The sequence below is a fragment of the Rana temporaria genome, chromosome 1, assembly GCF_905171775.1.
Source record: "Rana temporaria chromosome 1, aRanTem1.1, whole genome shotgun sequence".
Lineage (NCBI taxonomy): Eukaryota > Metazoa > Chordata > Amphibia > Anura > Ranidae > Rana > Rana temporaria.
The window spans coordinates 219,046,435-219,066,647 of record NC_053489.1 but is presented as its reverse complement, the minus strand read 5'-3'; positions in this window follow the sequence as shown (position 1 = coordinate 219,066,647).

Sequence of the window (20,213 nt, the reverse complement as noted above, 5' to 3'; positions counted from 1 at the left end):
TTTTCAAAATTGACGCTGTTTTTTTGTTTATAGCACAAAAAAGAAAAATCGCACAGGCGATCAAATACCACCAAAAGAAAGCTCTATTTGTAGGAAAAAAAGAACGTAAATTTTGTTTGGGAGCCACGTCGCATGGCCGCGCAATTGTCAGTTAAAGCGACGCAGTGCCAGAAGCTGAAATTTCGCCTGGGCAGAAAGGGGGTATATGTGCACAGTAAGCAAGTGGTTAAATGTGAACCGTATTGGGTTGTTGCTGTTGCTGTTGCTGCTGTTGCTGCTGTGTGTAAGTAGAGATGGACTGAACACCCCCCTGGTTTGGTTCGCAGCAGAACTCCCGAATAGGGGAAAAGTTCTGCCCCGATGAGGGAACACCTTGGCCATGAAAGGGGTATTGGGGGTCTGGGTACTGCCATGGGGGACATAAATGCAATTTTGTTTTTTAACAATAGTTTTTTCATGAGTAGTGATTTTAATGATGCTTAAAGTGCAACAATGAAAATGAAAAAATACAAAATTTCAATCATTCCTACTAAACACATGTATTTATGCAGCACGACTCTGTCAACCAAACAGTAACATGCACAGTAACATGCATACTAGTTGTAGATTTAAAGTGCAATACAGAGTATAACACAATTAAATAACTAATATCTTGTCAGCTTGTTTATGCATCTTGCCATATGTTTAGGTCACAAATATACACTTTGAAATTTCCAGGGTAGTTATAAATGTTATTATTTAACTGAAAACTATTGTGCAATTTTAAGTGTGTCAGCGTTATGAATATACGTAATGGTCCCATAAAGCTGTAAATACAAACATTCATAGCTGTTATTATCAATGGTGCTAAAAATAACAAGAGTTTCATAATTTGTATCTCTACCTATTTTCTTAAAGGGTGAAGTTTCCCATCGGCTGAGATTGCTAAAACCAGCATCTGGCCTCACAGCAGCGTTCAGTAAACAGGCTGTAGTAAATCAGGCACTAGTCTTACAAGGGTCATTTATGAGCCTTGGCATGCCAACATTTTGATAAAATAGTAGATTAGCTCAAGAAAGCCATATGGGATATGAGCTGTTTCAAACCTAGAACTTGTGTAACATTGTAAAATAAACATAGGATTAATGGTTTGTTTCTAGCACATGGACTTGTTCAACTCTTTAACCACTTAAGGTCACTTAAGGTCACGCACTTTTACGTCGGCAGAATGGCACGGACAGGCAAATCAACGTAAATATACGTCACGCCCTGTGGACGTGCGTGCACCCCTGCCGATAGCTCCGTGATCGTGCCAGCGGACTCGATGTCCGCCAGTGTCCTGCAATTGTGTGTCATGGAGCTACAGAACAGGGGGATGCCTGTGTAAATAAGGCATCTCCCTGTTCTGCCTAGTCACAGGACACTGATCGTCTGCTCCCTGTCATCGGGAGCAGTGATTAATGTCATGTCACAGTAAGCCACGCCCCACACAGTTAGAATCACTCCCTAGACACACTTAACCCCTTCCTCGCCCAATAGTGGTTAACCCCTTCATTGCCAGTGTCATTTACACAGTAATCAGTGCATTTTTATAGCACTGATCGCTATATAAATGACAATGGTCCCAAAATAGTGTCAAAAGTGTCCGATGTGTCCACCATAATGTCGCAGTCACGATAAAAATCGCAGATCGCCGCCATTACTAGTAAAAAAAATATTAATAATAATGCTATAAAACTATCCCCTATTTTGTAGACGCTTTAACTTTTGCGCAAACCAATCAATAAATGGTTATTGCGATTTTTTTTACCAAAAATATGTAGAAGAATACGTATCGGCCTAAACTGAGGAACAAATTCTTTTGATCTATCAAAATTCTTGACGTCACCGGATGCGAGCAAACTGCACCCATTGGATTGAGATACCTTTGCATCTGTGAAGCAGGAGGATGCATCAGGCTCCATCAGGGGAAGGGGGCAAAAATAACCATTGTTTTCCTGTCCTAAGCAGTTTTGTGCAGATTTTTTTTTGTGTATCTGCAACATCTTTTCCATGCGAAAGACTGGGGTATATTGTCAATAAAATGCGATCATGTCTGCTTCCAGAAAATTTAAACACTCTGGTATGTATGCGTGACTGGCTAAAGTGATGCCTACTTGCCTACTATAAAGGGACTGACAGTCAATATACTAGATACGTTTTATAATTAAAGTTAAACTAACTTTCTAGGTTTTTCTTAAAGTTTAATAAGAAAAAAATACATCAGTGCTACAATTTAAAATTAAAATGTATTTGTGTGAACTGTGAAGTTAAGTCATGGATTGTGGAAACTAACTAGTGTCGGGTGATTGTATATAGTGTATACCACATTTACCATTGACTAATGCAGAGTTGCAATGCAAGAAGATCAGCTAAAAGTAGTTGGATCTGTATGTGCGTTATAATTGATCGAAATTAGTCGATAAAAAAAACGATTAATCGAACACGAAAATGTTAATCAGTAACAGCCCTAGTAACAATTCATGTATTTGGCAGTGGCTCTAGTAACAATGAATACATTGACAACAATTTAATAAACATATATGTATCAACATTTCATAAAAGATATATCAGCACTTCAGTTACTAAGGTAGGAGAATTCACTGATAGTGCTGTGTATGTAAATCTCCTCTACATAGAACTATCTACCAGAGTGAAAACATTATATTTTTAAAGCAGAATACACATATGGATGTGATAGCACACAGGCATTACTGGTATAGTAAATGAAATAAAATCAGAGCTAACATTGTGAATGAAGGGGAGCTGTGATGGCTCAACGCGATTGGCACTGGCTACAGAGCCATGCACCTCTGTAGCTAGGGGTTTTGATCCCGTTCTCAGCTACATGTGAATTGAGTTTGGTGGTCTCAGCCCGGCTCCCGGTGGGTGTGCTATGCGAGGTGAGCCTGCGCCTAGTACGCCCCCCCTCCCACAAAAAAAAACACACTTACACACGCACTTGAAATTGGGTTAACATGCACGCACTTTGACCATGCGGTCTCTAAAAAGAGAGGCAAAGGACTAACGGGGCTGGTTGAGCGGGCTAGATCCTCTCACTCCCTTATAGGGAGTCCCTCTGCCCCGTTGGGCTTCAAAGCGGAGCAGGTAGGTAGGGCGGGCTGTGTGGGAGGACCCCCTCACACACCCGCCATTGCCACCCGGGGCATGGAGAAAGGTGGCAGATTGCCTCTGGGGGAGGCCTGCCTACTCCCAACTCCTGCAGTCCGGCTCCTCTCTCGAGTACATGCACAAAATACACTTAAAAAAAAAAAAAAAAAAACATTGTGAATGAATCCTTTTATTGACTATCTTGATTTTTTTTATGAGACTATGAAACCTTCCATTCACATCTACTTGTATTTTCATACTGAAGCCCAGAGCTCCTCAGACATGGGCAGAGCTTTGCTTTCCCATAATTGACGCATTACCAGTGGCGGAATTATAGGGGTTGCCAAGGTCGCAATGGCAACCTGGACCCTTGCTGCAGGGGGCCCTTGAGGGTATACAGTACTTTGATAGGAGGAGCGGAGACGAGCTCCCCGATCCTAAGCCGAACTGTAATCGGCACTGTGCGTTGAGCTTGTCACATTGATTACAAAGTGAAAACTGTGTGTGCTGTGCTCTTTGTCTCCCCCTACAGTATAGTACCCGGCAGAAAGAGCTATGGTAAAAAAGGACTGCCGTTTTTTATCTACTGTATATGTGTTTATATGTGTGTGTGTTCATGTGTGTGTTCATGTGTGTGTTTGTTCTCATGTGTGTGTGCTCATGTGCATGTATGTATGCATGTGTGTGTGCGTGTGCATATATATGTATGTGAGTGTACATTTATGTGTGTGCATGTATGTGTTTATATCAGTGGCAGTGCGTCCATAAGGGTGCATGGGTGCCGCCCCCTCTCTCCAGCCACCAATAGATAGATTCATGCATAGCATGAATCTATCTATGGCCGCCGCTGCCACCCCCTATTCAGGCGCCCCCTTCCCCTTTTCGGATGCTGAGAGCCTGAATTACAGTGGCAGGGGTGTTTTTGAAGCACTGATAGGCTTCAAAATAGGTGAACTGCGACCGCCATACTAGGCGCTCGCAGTCCACCCAGGTGTTAGAAAAGTGAATGAATATTCACTTTCCTAACACTGAATCGCCTCTCCACTAATCTGGTGCTTGGGTCTGTTACCTGTCACCAGATTGGCTGAAATGACAGGCGCCGCTATTGGACGCCTATCAGGAGGAGAGAATGGGAGGAGACACATGGAGGACACTGCTGGTTGCCGTCACCCGCTGCCCCACCGAGACAGGCTAAGTGCCAGACCGACTGTGAGCAGGTGGGGTAACAGTGGCTGCGTTTGATGGGCACAGTGGCTGCGTTTCAGGGCACAGCGGCTGTGTTTTAGGGCACAATGGCTGTGTTTGATGGGCACAGTGCCTGCTTTTGATGGGCACAGTGGCTGCGTTTGATGAGCACAGTGGTTGCGTTTGATGGGGCACAGTGGCTGCGTTTGATGGGCACAGTGGCAGCGTTTGATGGGCACAGTGGCTGCGTTTGATGGGCGCAGTGGCTGTGTTTGATGGGCGCAGTGGCTGCGTTTGATGGCACAGTGGCTTTGTTTAATGGGCACAGTGGCTGCGTTTGATGGGCACAGTGGCTGCATGTGATGGGCACAGTGGTTGCGTGTGACAGGCACAGTTGCTGCGTTTGAGGGCACAATGGCTGCGTTTGATGGGCACAGTGAGGCTGCAATTGATGTGTTTTTTTAAGAATTTTTCAGTTTGCTTGCGCCCCCCAAAAAATTTGGAGCACCAACCGCCACTGGTTTATATGTGTGTGTATGTATATATACAGTATGGCCCAGATTCTCGTAGGAGATACGACGGCGTATCTCCAGATACGCCGTCGTATCTCTGAGTCTGAGCCGTTGTATCTTGGCGCCTGATTCAAAGAATCAGATACGCCAGAATTTGTATAAGATACGACCAGCGTAAGTCTCCTATGCCGTTGTATCTTAACTGCATATTTACGCTGGCCGCTAGGGGCGTGTATGCTGATTTACGCCTAGAAATATGTAAATCAGCTAGATACGCCAATTCACGAACGTACGCCCGGCCGTCGCATTACAGATATGCCGTTTACGTTAGGCTTTTCCCGGCGTAAAGTTACCCCTGCTATATGAGGCATAGATCAGGCGTACCAATGTTAAGTATGGACGTCGGAACAGCGGAACATTTTTCACGTTTTACGTCATTTGCGTAAGTCGTTCGCGAATAGGGCTGTGCGTCATTTACGTTCACGTCGAAAGCATTGGCTTCTTGCGGGTTAATTTGGAGCATGCGCACTGGGATACTTTCACATAGGGCGCATGCGCCGTTCGTAAAAAGCGTCATTTACGTGGGGTCACATTAAATTTACATAACACACGCCCACATCTTCCACATTTGAATTAGGCGGGCTTACGCCGGCCTATTTACGCTACGCTGCCGCAACTTTGGTTTGAGAATACTGCACTTGCCTGTTAAAGTTGCGGAGGCGTAACGTAAATTGGATACGTTACGCCCGCAAAAAGATGCACACTTCTACGTGAATCCGGGCCTATATGTGTGTGTATTATGTTTGTATGTAAGTGTGTTTACATGACCCCCTATATGTGTATAATCAGAACTGATTTTTTTTTTTTTTTTGCTGGTTCATAGTATCAGCAAAAAAATGCTGTTCTTCTGAAAAAAAAAAAAGAAAGGTCTGGTGTCCCCAGTAACACACTTCCATCCCTATAACATATAGTCAAACAAAGGATTCGCCCCGGGACTTTAAATGAAGTGGCTACTGTTACCGCCAGTAAGAATAACAATAGTTATTACAGTATATAATTTATTCAAGTAAAATTCTTTACATGCATAGATAACACCAACAATTGCCAATAAAAAGATACATAAACAAAAAATATTGGTACATAAATGTAGTATCGGTCAGAGTACACGGGCATCATACTACCCGACTAATTTCGCAAGATCCAGCTCGCTCTTCAGGGGTGTGTAACACTGTACCTAGGATGAAAAAATATACATATATGTTTGGCAATATGGCACAGTATTGGTTGTAAAGGCACAGGGTAGGAGGGGTTGTGGGTCCCCATACTCACCACTGAGCTTGACCATGGCTACGTGTGTGCGGCCCCAAGCCGGTGGCAGCAGGTGCCTCATCCGGGAGCTGAGGGGGCGGAGTCAGAAAGGGACCCCACCAGGGGCCCAACGGAGAGCAGGCATGGCATAGGTGTAGTGATGTATCCATAGAGACCTTGTTAGTCCATAAAAAGTATAGGCTGTGAATATAAGTATGTTTGTCAGGCATCTAAAGTAGTAAAGTAGAGTAAATAAGTATAAGCATAAGAATATGTATGAATTAAAGGCCTGGGCCAAAGATGGCGGTAGGGACATGGAGATGGTTAGAAACGTGGGATAACAGAGGGATACTAGCAGATGACAGGATAGGAAAAATAGGTGAATTGTGACTGTGTGTATGGTGATGTATCCCTGTCACTTGCTAGTACCCCTTTGCTATCCTATGTTTTCCATAATTTCCAGGTCCCTACCATCTTTGACCCAGGCCCTTTATTGAGATGTATACATCTTTATTCTAATACTCATTGATTTTACTTTACCATTGCAGATACCTGCTCCCGTGATACAGTCGGCGCCATAGGAGTATCACTCGCCCCCGCCCCCTGACGCGCCGCGTCATTGATTTGATTGACAGCAGCGGGAGCCAATGGCTGCACTGCTATCAATCATCCAATGACGAACCGAGAAGCCAGCGCGTTCACGACGTGGGACTTTCGAGGGTTCAGGTAAGTAAACGGGGCCTGGGGGGCCTGTAAGCATTGGATGTTTTTTCACCTTAATGCATAGAATGTATTAAGGTGAAAAAAACGCAAAGCTTTACAACCCCTTTAATAAATGTAGATAATACCAGTTGAACATTTTTAAAAGTTTTACAAAAAATCTTCAAAACTTTTCCTTAGGCACACTGAATGTAGCATAAACACTTTATAGACTGATTAAGAAACACCCACGCATTTGACATAGTAAAACAAATTAAAACTGTAACCATACTGTATTTGATTCTTATGCAAAGTCTTATTCTCTGAACAACAATTTGACAATATATTACAGCACATTGGAGCTTGACTAATCTTTCAGAAAACGAACACCTTTATTGCCAAGAAGCGTACAACGCATACCAAATAAAATCTTGCAGACACATAAAGGTCTATTCACTGGAGTCTGCAGATTCTCAGAGCACCAATTAATTACTGCATAGCTTCATGGATAGATTTTTTCCATGCTTTTATTTTAGTATTCAATGACAATTCAATAGCATCAGTGAAGATATGTCGCTTCATTTTATATATAAAAAAATAAAAAAATAAAAACGGCCCTGCAATTCTATTCATATTAGAACACAGCAGATGAAATTGCAAAATCTAATTCAAATCTGACCAAAGGGACCATGGCAAATGCTAGGGCCCAATACTCAGAGAAAATATAACATTATACTGAATATATTGTACAAATAACGGAGCTTTACTGAATTCCTATGAATGCTAATTTTTGTCACACTTATTCTATTAAAAGGCCCCTTTGGTATAGTACTGAAACTGTCTGTGATATGGTTTATGCAATTAATCTTGTTTTTTTGTAAAATGGGACAAGTTTTTGTTCTGCATTTCAGAGATACCAAAGCTAGATTAAAACTATCCTTTTACAGTGCTGGGGGGAAAAAAAGCAAGAGAAGGTTTATGAAACTAAAACAGAACCTATTACTGATCTATGCTTATTCATTACTTGTTTCTGTTTTACACAAATACATTTCCTGGATTACTGTGATTCCCTTTTATAGGATGGCAACCAGGCCCGGACTGGCACAAAAAATAGGCCCGGGCATTTTGGAATGAGCAGCCCATGACATCTTAACCGGCTCCTTCTCCACTTTTCATCCTGAGGGATCCCCCGGGAGAGGGGAGGGGGAAACCCTGCAAAGGTGCAGGGGGCAAGGGGACAGGGAAAGAGCAGGGGGGGCAGAGAGCACCAGGAAGAACCTTGAGAACATGGGGTGGGGTGAGAGCACGGGGGAGAGGCAGAGAACACAGGGAGGAAGAGGAGAGCACAAGGGGGCTGGAGAGCATGGGGGCCTGGAGAGCACAGGGAGTGGGGGGTTGGAGAGCACAGGGGGAAGCAAAAACACAGGGTGGGGCAGAGAGTACAGGGAGGGCAGGAGAGCACGGGGGCGAAGAGCACATGGGGGAGGCGGAGATCATTGGGGGAGGCGAAGATCACTGGGGGAAGCGAAGATCACTGGGGGAAGCAAAGATCACTGGGGGGAGGCGAAGGGCACAGGGGGGGCAGCAGAGAGCACGGGAAGAGGTGGAGAGCACAGGGGGTAGGTGAAGATCAATGGGGGGCTGGAGAGTACTGGGGGAGAGGCGTAGGGCACAGGGGGGCAACGTAGAGCATGGGAGGAGGTGGAGAGCACTGGGGGGCTAGAGAGCACTGGGGGAGAGGCAGAGGGTACAGGGGGCAGCATAGAGCATGGGGGAGGTGGAGAGCACAGGGGGGGCTAAAAAGCACTGGGGGAGAGGCAGAGGGCACAGGGGGCAGCATAGAGCATGGGGGGAGGTGGAGAGCACTGGGGTGGCTGGAAAGCACGGGGGGGTTGGAGAGAATTAGGGGGAATTGAAAAGAGCACAGGGGGAGGTGGAGAGCACAGGGGGAGAGGCAGAGGGCACAGGGGGCAGTGTAGAGCATGGGGGAGGTGGAGAGCACAGGGGGCAGTGAAAAGCACAGGGGGAGAGGCAGAGGGCACAGGGGGGGCAGCGTAGAGCATTGGGAAGGTGGAGAGCACAGGGGGAGAGACGGAGGGCACAGGGGGGCAGCGTAGAGCATGGGGGAGGTGGAGAGCACAGGGGGAGAGACGGAGGGCACAGGGGGGAGCGTAGAGCATGGGGGAGGTGGAGAGCACAGGGGGAGAGATAAAGGGCACAGGGAGAGAGATGGGGGGCACAGGGGGGCAGCATAGAGCATGGGGGGAGGTGGAGAGCACAGGGGGAGAGGCGGAGGGCACAGGGGGCAGCGTAGAGCATGGGGGGAGGTGGAGAGCACAGGGGGAGAGGCGGAGGGGGCAGCGTAGAGCATGGGGGGAGGTGGAGAGCACAGGGGGAGAGACGGAGGGCACAGGGGGCAGCGTAGAGCATGGGGGGAGGTGGAGAGCACAGGGGGAGAGACGGAGGGCACAGGGGAAGAGACGGAGGGCACAGGGGGAGGTGGAGAGCACAGGGGGAGAGGCGGAGGGCACAGGGGGCAGCGTAGAGCATGGGGAGAGGCGGAGGGCACAGGGGGCAGCGTAGAGCATGGGGGGAGGTGGAGAGCACAGGGGGAGAGGCGGAGGGCACAGGGGTCAGCGTAGAGCATGGGGGGAGGTGGAGGGCACAGGGGGAGAGACGGAGGGCACAGGGGAAGAGACGGAGGGCACAGGGGGGAGGTGGAGAGCACAGGGGGAGAGGCGGAGGGCACAGGGGGCAGCGTAGAGCATGGGGGGAGGTGGAGAGCACAGGGGGAGAGATAAAGGGCACAGGGGAAGAGACGGAGGGCACAGGGGGGAGGTGGAGAGCACAGGGGGAGAGGCGGAGGGCACAGGGGGCAGCGTAGAGCATGGGGGGAGGTGGAGAGCACAGGGGGAGAGACGGAGGGCACAGGGGAAGAGACAGAGGGCACAGGGGGAGGTGGAGAGCACAGGGGGAGAGATAAAGGGCACAGGGAGAGAGATGGAGAGCACAGGGGGGCAGCATAGAGCATGGGGGGAGGTGGAGAACACAGGACGGAGGTGGAGAGAAGGTGAGGCTGGAGAGCACTGGGGGGGGGGCTAGAGAGCACTGGGGGTGTTGGAGAGCATTGGGGGGAGGTGAAGAGCACAGGGGGAAGTGTAGAGCATAGGGAGAGGCAGAGGGCACAGGGGGGAGGTGAAGAACACAGGAGGGAGGTGGAGAGCACTGTGGGGGGTAGAGACTAGAGAGCACTGGGGGGGGGGGCAGCAGAGATAAGCAGGATAGGAGGAGCGGTGGCTGCATATAGAAGAATCATTCTCTCCATCTTCTTCCCGCAGTACCTGAATGCCTGCGAGAGGGAGAGGAGCAGAAGCAGGCATTCAGAGACCGCGGGGGGACGATGAAGAGAATTATTCTTCTATATGCAGCCACCGCTCCTCCTATTCAGGTTACAGGGGCTGCACTTACGTTTTTGCTGAGAAATCCCATCGGCTGAACACATGCTGTAGCAGGCTCCTCTCCCTTCCTGGTCACGCCCCCCGGCACCATGGCTGAACTTCATTGGCGGCCGTGGAGCGGTGTCTCCTCTAGTCCCTCCCCCTTCAGGAGCTGCTTATGCCGACGCCGAAGGCTGAACTGGCAGCCGGGCGGCCGCGGAAAGGTCGGAGGACCGGCGCGGGCTTAAAGAGCAGCCTGCCTTGGCCCTGCAAGTCAGAACAGTGGCCCGGCGGCCGCGGCCCACCGGGCGAATGCCCGGTTTGCCCTATGGCCAATCCGGGCCTGATGGCAACATGTGGCTATAAGGAGGGAACTTCTGTAGCATAGACAAAACCATATCCTATAATTGGGTAATGTTGAAAGTGTGGACCATATTGTATTTAAAACAAAACCAAAGAACATTCCCATCTAAACTCACCAGCCAGTCTGCAACCAACCAAATTATCCTGTCTAATGCCGCGTACACACCATCACTTTATGTGATGAAAAAAAATGACACTTTCTGTGAAGTAAAAAATGACGTTTTTGAAACTTCAATTTTCAAAGACGAAGTTGCCTACACACCATCGTTTTCTCACAATGATCTTGCAAAGTGAGGTTACGTTCCACCACGTTTTACCATTGAAGCTCGCTTCATAAGTAGCTTCTGGGCATGCGTGGATGAAAAAACGTCTTAGAAAACGACGTTTTTTGCTACACACGGTCAATTTCTGTGAAGTAAAAAGTGCACTTTTGAAAAACGACACATAAAATTGAAGCATGCTTCAATTTTTTTTGGTCGTTTTTTACAAGACATAAAACAACGTTTTCCCCCACACACAGTCAATTAAAGTGATGTTTTTAAAAACGTAATTTTTTTTCATCACATAAAGTGATGGTGTGTACGCGGCATTACAGTTTGCGTTAAAAACAGGGCTTTAGTTTGCACACATTTGCAAATACATGCATAAGCTGCAGAGCCGCACCAAGGCACCCCAGTATTATCTGCAGTCCTAACTTTAGGAAAGACTCCATTGTAGAAGCACATGCATTCTACTTTCCTGGGTTTATTATGGCATTAATAAAAGGAAGATCTGTGGGCAAAATTGGTGAAAAGTCTCTAAACATTGTCAGTGTCGAAATACAAATAGATTTTAAAGAGTTATTTTCATGTTTGTCAAAATATTTTGATCATAAGTGGAAAAATTGCCCAGAACAGCTTAAAGGAAGCCAATGGAACCAGTATTTCCCATAGCAGTAAAATATGTCAATGACACTTAAAAAACAGGAATTTAGCATAAAAGCAGTATTTCCTGGATAACATTCAACAGTTATTTAACCACTTAAGACCCGGACCATTATGCAGGTAAAGGACCTGGCCACTTTTTTGCGATTTGGCACTGCGTCGCTTTAACTAACAATTGCACGGTCGTACAACGTGGCTCCCAAACAAAATTGGTGTATTTTTTTCCCCACAAATTGAGCTTTCTTTTGATGGTATTTGATTACCGCTGCTGTTTTTTTTTTTTTGCGCTATAAACAAAAATAGAGCGACAATTTTGAAAAAAATGCAATATTTTAAACTTTTTGCTATAATAAATATCCCCCAAAAATATCTAAAAAACATTTTTTTCCTCAGTTTAGGCCGATATGTATTCTTCTGCTTATTTTTGGTAAAAAAAACGCAATGAGCTTTTATTGATTGATCTGCGCAAAAGTTATAGCGTTTACAAAATAGGGGATAGTTTTATGGCATTTTTATTAATATTTTTTTTTTTACTAGTAATGGCGGCGATCAGTGATTTTTTTCATGACTGCGACATTATGGCGGACACATCGGACACTTTTGATACATTTTTGGGACCATTGTCATTTTCACAGCGAAAAGTGCTATAAAAATGCACTGATTACTGTGAAAATGACAATGGCAGTGAGGGGGTGAACCAATAGGGGGCACTAAGGGGTTAGTGTGCCCTAAGGGAGTGTGCCCTAAGGGAGTGATTCTTACTGTAGGGGGGCATGGCTGTAGGTGTGACATTACTGATCGTCGTTCCCTATAACAGGGAACAGACAATCAGTGACGCTGCCACAGAGCAGAATGGCCTCCTTTGACCCGATCGTGGGACACCGGTGGAAATTGGTTTTGCGGGTCCCCGCGGGCATGGTCATGGAGCGCGCGACCCATGGCTGGACACTTAAGGGCAACGTACCTGTACGTGCCTGTGCCCAGCCGTGCCATTCTGCCGACGTATATCGGCGTTAGGCGGTCCTTAAGTGGTTAAAGTATATCTAAAGGCAACATTTATTTTTTGTTTTTGTTTTGTCAAATGGTTAAAACCACTGTCAAGTTTGTTTTTGCTATCTGTGTCCCATTGAGAGTCCCTACTTCATATTCTGTCCTGTAGACACAACAGAATGTGAGGCCTCGTACACACGACAGAGATTCTCGGCAGAATTCGCCGAGAAACTCGGTCAAAACCCGGATTCTGCCGAGAATCTCTGTCGTCTGTACAGTTTTGGCTCGATGGAGCCGCCGAGGAGCTCGACGAGAAAATAGAGAACATGTTCTCTATTTTCTCGTTGGCCGCGTTGTTCTATAGGAGAAGGCGGCCCGCCGAGCTCTTCGGCGGCTTCATCCCAAAACGAGACGAGGAACTCGACGTGCCAAGCACGTCGAGTTTCTCTGTCGTGTGTACGAGGCCTGAGAGTAGATCCATTCTTGGATAGATGTTGCCAAACAAGTATCTCCATTTCCTGCAAGATAATGTCCTGTAGACACAACATGAAGTGGGAAAAGGTCCCCTTCTTGGGCAACCGTCACCATTTGAAGATTTCCCCTCTATTCCTGATCTGGTGACATTTCAAAATGTTTGACTTTTCCGTTGTTTACCTCCCATGTCCAAAGGCCCCCAGGAGTGGTGATTCCTAGAAAGGACTAATAAAATAATAAAAACCCAACAGGGAACCCTTCCATATTCTCTACAAAACAAAACAAAATGTTTTTGCTGTACTTTACACTTCATTCCATTTTACCTCTTTTCTAAAGTTGATCTTCAAGAGGAATGCAAAGCTCATCAAGGACTAAACAGTAGATTCCAGTTACCTACCCATAATGAAAATATTGGCTGGCTTGCTAGCTGGCTTTAACTCTTAAAAAATAACATCTGTGGAAACAACTTTTTGTTATTGACTATTAAAAAGAAGTAACCAGAGAAAAAAAAAAACAGGAACGGATGATAAGTACTTTAAAGAAACATGAGCTAGATTCACAGAACACTTACGCTGACGTATCTACAGATATGCAGCGTAAGTGAACAAATGCGCCGTCGTATCTATGCGCCCTATTCTCTTAACTAGATACGCCTGAATTTGGCCTCCATCCGACCGTTGTAAGTCTCCTACGCCGTCGGATCTTGGGCGCATATTTACGCTGGCCGCAAGGGGCGCTTCCATTGATTTACGCGCCGAATATGTAAATGACCCACATACGCCTATTCACAAATGCACTTGCGCCCGTCGCTGTAATCTACGCCGTTTACGTAAGGCGTCAGTCCGCCGTAAAGTTATCCCTGCTATAGGTGGCGCAACCCATGCAAAGGTATGGACGTCGGAACAGCCGTCAAATTTTACGTCATTTATGTAAGTCGTACGTGAATGGGGCTGGGCGTAGGTGACGTTCACGTCGAAAGCATTGAGCCGGCGTATCTTAGGGAGTATATGCGACGTGATTCTGAGCATGCGCCGTTCGATCGGCCCTTCATTTACATGGGGTCACGGTTAATTTAAATGTAGCACGCCCACTACCTGCCTACTTTAAATTTGGCAGGCTTACGCCGACCATATTACGCTACGCTGCCGCAACGTACGGGGCGAGTGCTCTGTGAATACTGCTCTGGGCTCTCTGCACGCCGTCGGCGTAGTGTATATTCGATGCGCTACGCCGGCAAAACTATGCGCCGAGCTACCTGAATCTAGCTCCATGTTTATAAGATGGAAATTCTCTTTAAATATATTCTAGTAACAAAGGATTTGTTTGCACACAAAAGAAAAGGTAGTGACTGTTACCAATGCCCATAATGGGCATATTAATCTAATATGAGTTCGACTAGCAAAACTGGGATTTAGGATATAAACAAAAATAGTGACTTCGTCTGTTAACAGATGCCTAGTGCTATCCACTTGCCATTAATCACAGAGTTGGCAGTTTGGCTATGTTCAACAAAGAAAAGCTGCAAGAGGATGAAGTTTATTAACTGTCACTCATAATCATTCTCAATGTGTGCTTCTTGTTTCCTGGTTTACAGGGTTTCCTGCTGGCCATGTAATAAAAATACTGTAGAAATCTTAGAGGATCCCAAGACTTTATTGGATCAAGCGCTGTGATATAGTTCAAATGGTTATAATGTATATTGCTATTGCTAATATAATTAAACATGACAGGTGTGGCTGTTTGGCAAAAGTAGGATTACAGTAAGCAAAAGCAAATCTGCAAAGGAAATGCCATGCTTCTTTATGTTTTGTTTATTACATTATATGCTAAGCATTGGGATATAAGTCTAAAATGATAATTACAACACAGAATATTGATAGTGTCATGATCAGAAGTGAACATGAATCTTTAGGAAAAGTAAGGAATAAGATAAAAAAATATATATTTTGTAGCACTACCTTTCCTTTGTTACAATTGGTTACAATTGCTTAGCAAGCCAATTAGGAAGCTCAATGTTTGAAAAGGTATATCAATTTCCAATGTATTTCAATGTCTTGACATGCAGAAAAATGGTTGTTACCTCATAGGGAGACTCAAAGAAAAAAAAAAACTAACTTCTCAATGCCGGCCAGTGTTGCACCAATAAACAAGGAATATTGTGTACGTGCAGACAATCAACACATAAGGACATAAACTAACATAAAACAAAGTGTACAAAAACAGTCCGGACACCTGGATGTCCACACTTGTGGGGGTCCCAAACGGAAAACCCTCCGCATAATGAGATTAAATAAAAACAATGATGTTAATATAAGGAACAACCCACAAATGCGTCCTCGCAGGGGATAATGGGAAGATAACGACTTTTGTAGTTCCGTTTGCATTACAGATAATAATCTACTAGGGACAAGGAGTGGATAAGCTGACTTGAGTTCCAGTGCCACACCACGTTTCTTCTGGCAAGAAACAGAAACTACATTCCAGATTGCTTGAACAACGGCTGGAGGATCTCTTCTTTACTTCTGATCTTCTCTTCAGGTTTCCAACACCAAGGAGTATGCCACACCATAATCATCTTCAGGGGCCCCTGCAATGGAGCTTTGCTGCAACATTGATCTGGAGGTATCTTTATTAATACCCAGATATATGTGCACAATTCCACCAGGACTCTTGTTGGGTCATTTGCTGATATTACCTATTTGTACACTGAATGTACAGTATGTATGTATATACATATGAATGTATGTACTAATATTAATCTTTTATTCTATAAAGTTAGTATTATTTCAGTGCTGGTGTATATCTATATACCTATGGTTATTGATATATACTGACTGCATGTATTCCTCTGCTCCCAATTACTTTGATAGGCAGAATTTAATAAAATATTTGCAGGGCTATTCATCCTGTGAAACTGCATGTACTTTCATTCTATGTGAATGGAAAAAAAAATGTTTTCTCTAGGTAAAATGTTTTTCATTTATACAGAATACCAAGCATTAGGCAAGTGCCACATTCTGCCCACTAAATGGAGTTGATGGCCATAGAAAATACTTCTTTACTATGATTGTCCACTCCATCTAGAGGCGATTTCCTCATTCACTCTCCTTTAAGAATAAAAAACATTTGACCTTGAGAGAACACAGCCTAATAGCATTTGTTTTTGTCCCTGTTTGCTAAGATTGAATGTACATGCAATTTCACAGGACAAATAGCTCCTAATGTTTTATATAAATACTCTTAAAGAACTTTGCCAATGTTAAGGGACAATGTAGAGTAATAATTGCATGCCTGATTATTCAATGAGGATACCAGCACAAATTCAATGCTAAGATAAAATACCCTGGCACCCAAGACAAACATGCCAACGTGCCACTCCCAAGTTGGGACAGATAAAACTTGCATGCTCACACATACAATGATTGGTTCAGGGTGCAGAAATGCCAGTCACTGTACATCATCACTAAGGCCCCTTTCACATGGGGTGGACTGCCTGCTCAGCAGGGAATCTGTCCACTGATCCCCACTGAGCAGGTGGAAGACAGTTCCGTGTCCGCTGATGTAGAGTGGACATGAACACAGCCTGCTGCTCTCTATGGGGCAGTGATTTTTCACCTGAATGTCATCCGATCTAATCCGCCAGATGAATAGGGCGTGACCAAGCGACTCCTTCTGACTGACAGTGGCTTGTGACCCATCCTGGGCATCAATGTGGGTAGGATATCCAGGAAGCGGTGAGAGTACACAGGCATACTGTGCAGTGCATTGTGTGCTCTATTGGATTAATGCTAAGTTTTATCTTTTCTCTTGTAAGCGCATTTTGTATTTTGGGGACAATTTGACAATAAAATCTGTACAGGATTACGCTATGTTCTGTCTTTTCTTTCCTTTATGTATTACTGGATGTGATGAGAACAATGTAGGAGATTACTATTTCAAAGGCTTGTCTTACTTGACCTTGTGGTGAGTGTATTACCATAGGGGTGATGTACACACAGTGTAATGGTGACTGCATTGGAAGAGTTTCCTCCTGTTTCTTCACCTTGAAGTGGATGCATGCTATTAACCTTAATCTAACAACCAAGAACTGTTTCTTAAATGTATTTTTGTGCACTTACTTGTATGTACTATTGCTAGTGGGCACATTTATTACTATCTTTTTTTATGTAATTTTAATTATACAGTACTTTAGTACTGTTAATGCTGCATTGATTTTCGGATTTTTCAAGCATCTTTTTGTGATTATTAAATTTTTTAACTGCTGCACGTATTTGTATATTCTATTTCTTGAGCGCTGGGATCAGGAGCTTTCAGTTGCTGATTTTTTTACGATAACCAAAACATATATTTTTTTATTTTCTTTAAACTTGGTTGTTACACTGAGATCTCATGCTGCCCAGCCCTGCTGATTTCTCAGAGAAAGTGGCTCTCCCAGTGTAATCAGCAGAGTCTATCAGGTAGTTTGCTGCAATTAAAGTATCAAGAGTATCAAGAGTGATGTATGTATTTCTGATATAAAAAAGATCAGCTATCAAACTTACAGTGGAGCACAACTATATTAGAACTGTTCCCCCAGTGTAATCTGCAGGGCTGGTCTGTCCCATTCCCACAGTGCACAAGACAAGTGGGAAACTGCAAAGACAGTAGAGGCTCCCACTTATGAAGCCATTCAGGCCAAATGTCTGGCATTTGGGGTTTTGCTTATGTTAGTGTGTGTAGAGTTGAGGGGACACCTGGATGTTCGGGTTCAACGGGTTCAGCCGAACTTCGGAAAAAAGTCCGGGTTTGGGACCCGAACTTGACCCGAACTTGACCCCGAACCATTGAAGGCAATGGGGACCCGAACTTTTCAGTACTAAAATGTCTCTAAAAAACGAATGGAAAGGGCTAGATGGCAGCAAAATGTTGGTAAGAGCATGGCAAGTACTCTGCAAAAAAATATGGATAGGGAAATAACTTAAAATAACATAAAATACATACAAATAAAAAATATGGAGGAAACACTGCAAACACTAGAGGAAACACTGCAAATATATTTTTTTGCCCTAAATGGGTGTTTTTTGAATAGAATAATAGAAGAACAGTATCTAAAGGGTGTATCTCACAAGTACAGATATGCAGGAAACGCACCAAAAATTATTTGCCCTAAATATAAAAAAATTGAATAGCACAATAGAAAAACAGTATCTAAAGTGTGTATCTCACACTTACAGATATGCAGGAAACACTGGAGGAAAAACTGCAAAATATATATTTTTGCCCTAAATGGGGTATTTTTTGAATAGCACAATAGAAGAACACTAGCTAAAGTGTTTATCTCACACATACAGATATGGAGAAAACACTGCAAACACTGGAGGAAACACTGAAAAATATATTTTTTTGCCCTAAATGGGTATTTTTTGAATAGCACAATAGAATAACACTAGCAAAAGTGTTTATCTCACACGTACAGATATGGAGGAAACACTGCAAACACTGGAGGAAACACTGCAAAATATTTATTTTTGCCCTGAATGGGTGTTTTTTGAATAGAACAATAGAAGAACAGTAGCTAGAGGGGCAGATCCACAAAAGTATTACGCCGGCGTATCTCTTGATACGCCACGTAATTTCAAATTTTGCGCGTCGTATCTTTGTTTTGTATCCTCAAAACAAGATACGACGGCATCTCGGCTAGATCCGACAGGCGTACGTCTTAGTACGCCGTCGGATCTAAGCTGCAATTTTTCGGCGGCCGCTAGGTGGTGTTTCCCTCGAATTCCGCGTCGAGTATGCAAATTAGCTAGTTACGGCGATCCATGAACGTACGTCCGGCCGGCGCATTTTTTTACATCGTCTGCGTTCGGCTTTTTCCGGTGTATAGTTAAAATTATGCAAAAAGTGAAAAAAGTGCGCTTATCTATAACAATAAAAAACAGCTGCAAACTCAAAATGTTTATACAAACAAAAAATATTATGAAAAGAAGAACTGGAGTTGCGCTCAAAAAACGTGACTTGTCAAAAAATAGTGAACACTAAAAAGTCCCAAAAGAGGAAGAAAAATCTTCTTTAATCCAATATCAACTCTGTGAAAGTTCTGTGTATAATCAGATAATTATATGGAATCACAACGTGTAGAAATATCCGGATCAATGTTCCCTGAGAGTGCTGACCCTTACCAGATATTCAGATCCAAAGGATCAAGCCAAGCGGATTAGCCACACACCTGGGCTGCATAGGAGATCAGGATCTTGATAAGGTATTCCCAGCAGTGGATCAATGGAACATCCAGAAAGCACATAAAAAATAAAAAACTAGATAGTGTGATATTGTCAGGTATTCACACACAAAAATTCCCCTGTGACTGGCAGACGGACAGTGTGACATGCAAACCACCACCTAAAAACACACTGACCCTTACCAGAGCTCTAGATATAAACAAACCGAAAACACAGGGGGGATATGAGCAGCCACTGGAAATGAATTCTCCCACAGACAATCCTCGGATTCGCCAAAGTGTACCAGATAATCCGCGGTCATAGAGAAGAAAGCTCACAATGGTGTGATAACGTTTAAGGCATTTAATGGGCAAAATTGTAGTACACTTACATAAAAAGGCTTTTAAAACAGCACAAAAGATCCGGCCGGTAATAGAACGTGTAGTCCTCAGAATTTCGGTGACGTCAGTTATAGTTAAAATTACTGTTATGAGGCGTACTCAATGTTAAGTATGGCCGTCCTTCCCGCATACAAATTTTAAATATTTATGTTGTTTGCGTAAGTCATTGGCGAATAGGGATTTGCGTAGAATGACCTCACCGTCAGAAGCATTGGCTTGTTCCGGGTTAATTTCGAGCATGCGCACTGGGATACCCCCACGGACGGCGCATGCGCAGTTTAAAAAAATTTAGTTTACATCGGGTCACAACGTATTTACATAAAACACGCCCCCATTACATCCATTTGAATTCCGCGCCCTTACGCCGCAAAAGATACACTACGCCGCCGTAACTTACGGCGCGGATTCTTTGTGGATTAAAAAAAAAAGTAAGTTACGGCGGCGTAGTGTATCTTAGATACGCTACGCCTGGCGCATAAATGCGCCGCTGTACGAGGATCTGCCCCAAAGTGTTTATCTCACACGTACAGATATGGAGGAAACACTGCAAACACTGGAGGAAACACTGCAACAATTATTTTTCCCCTAAATG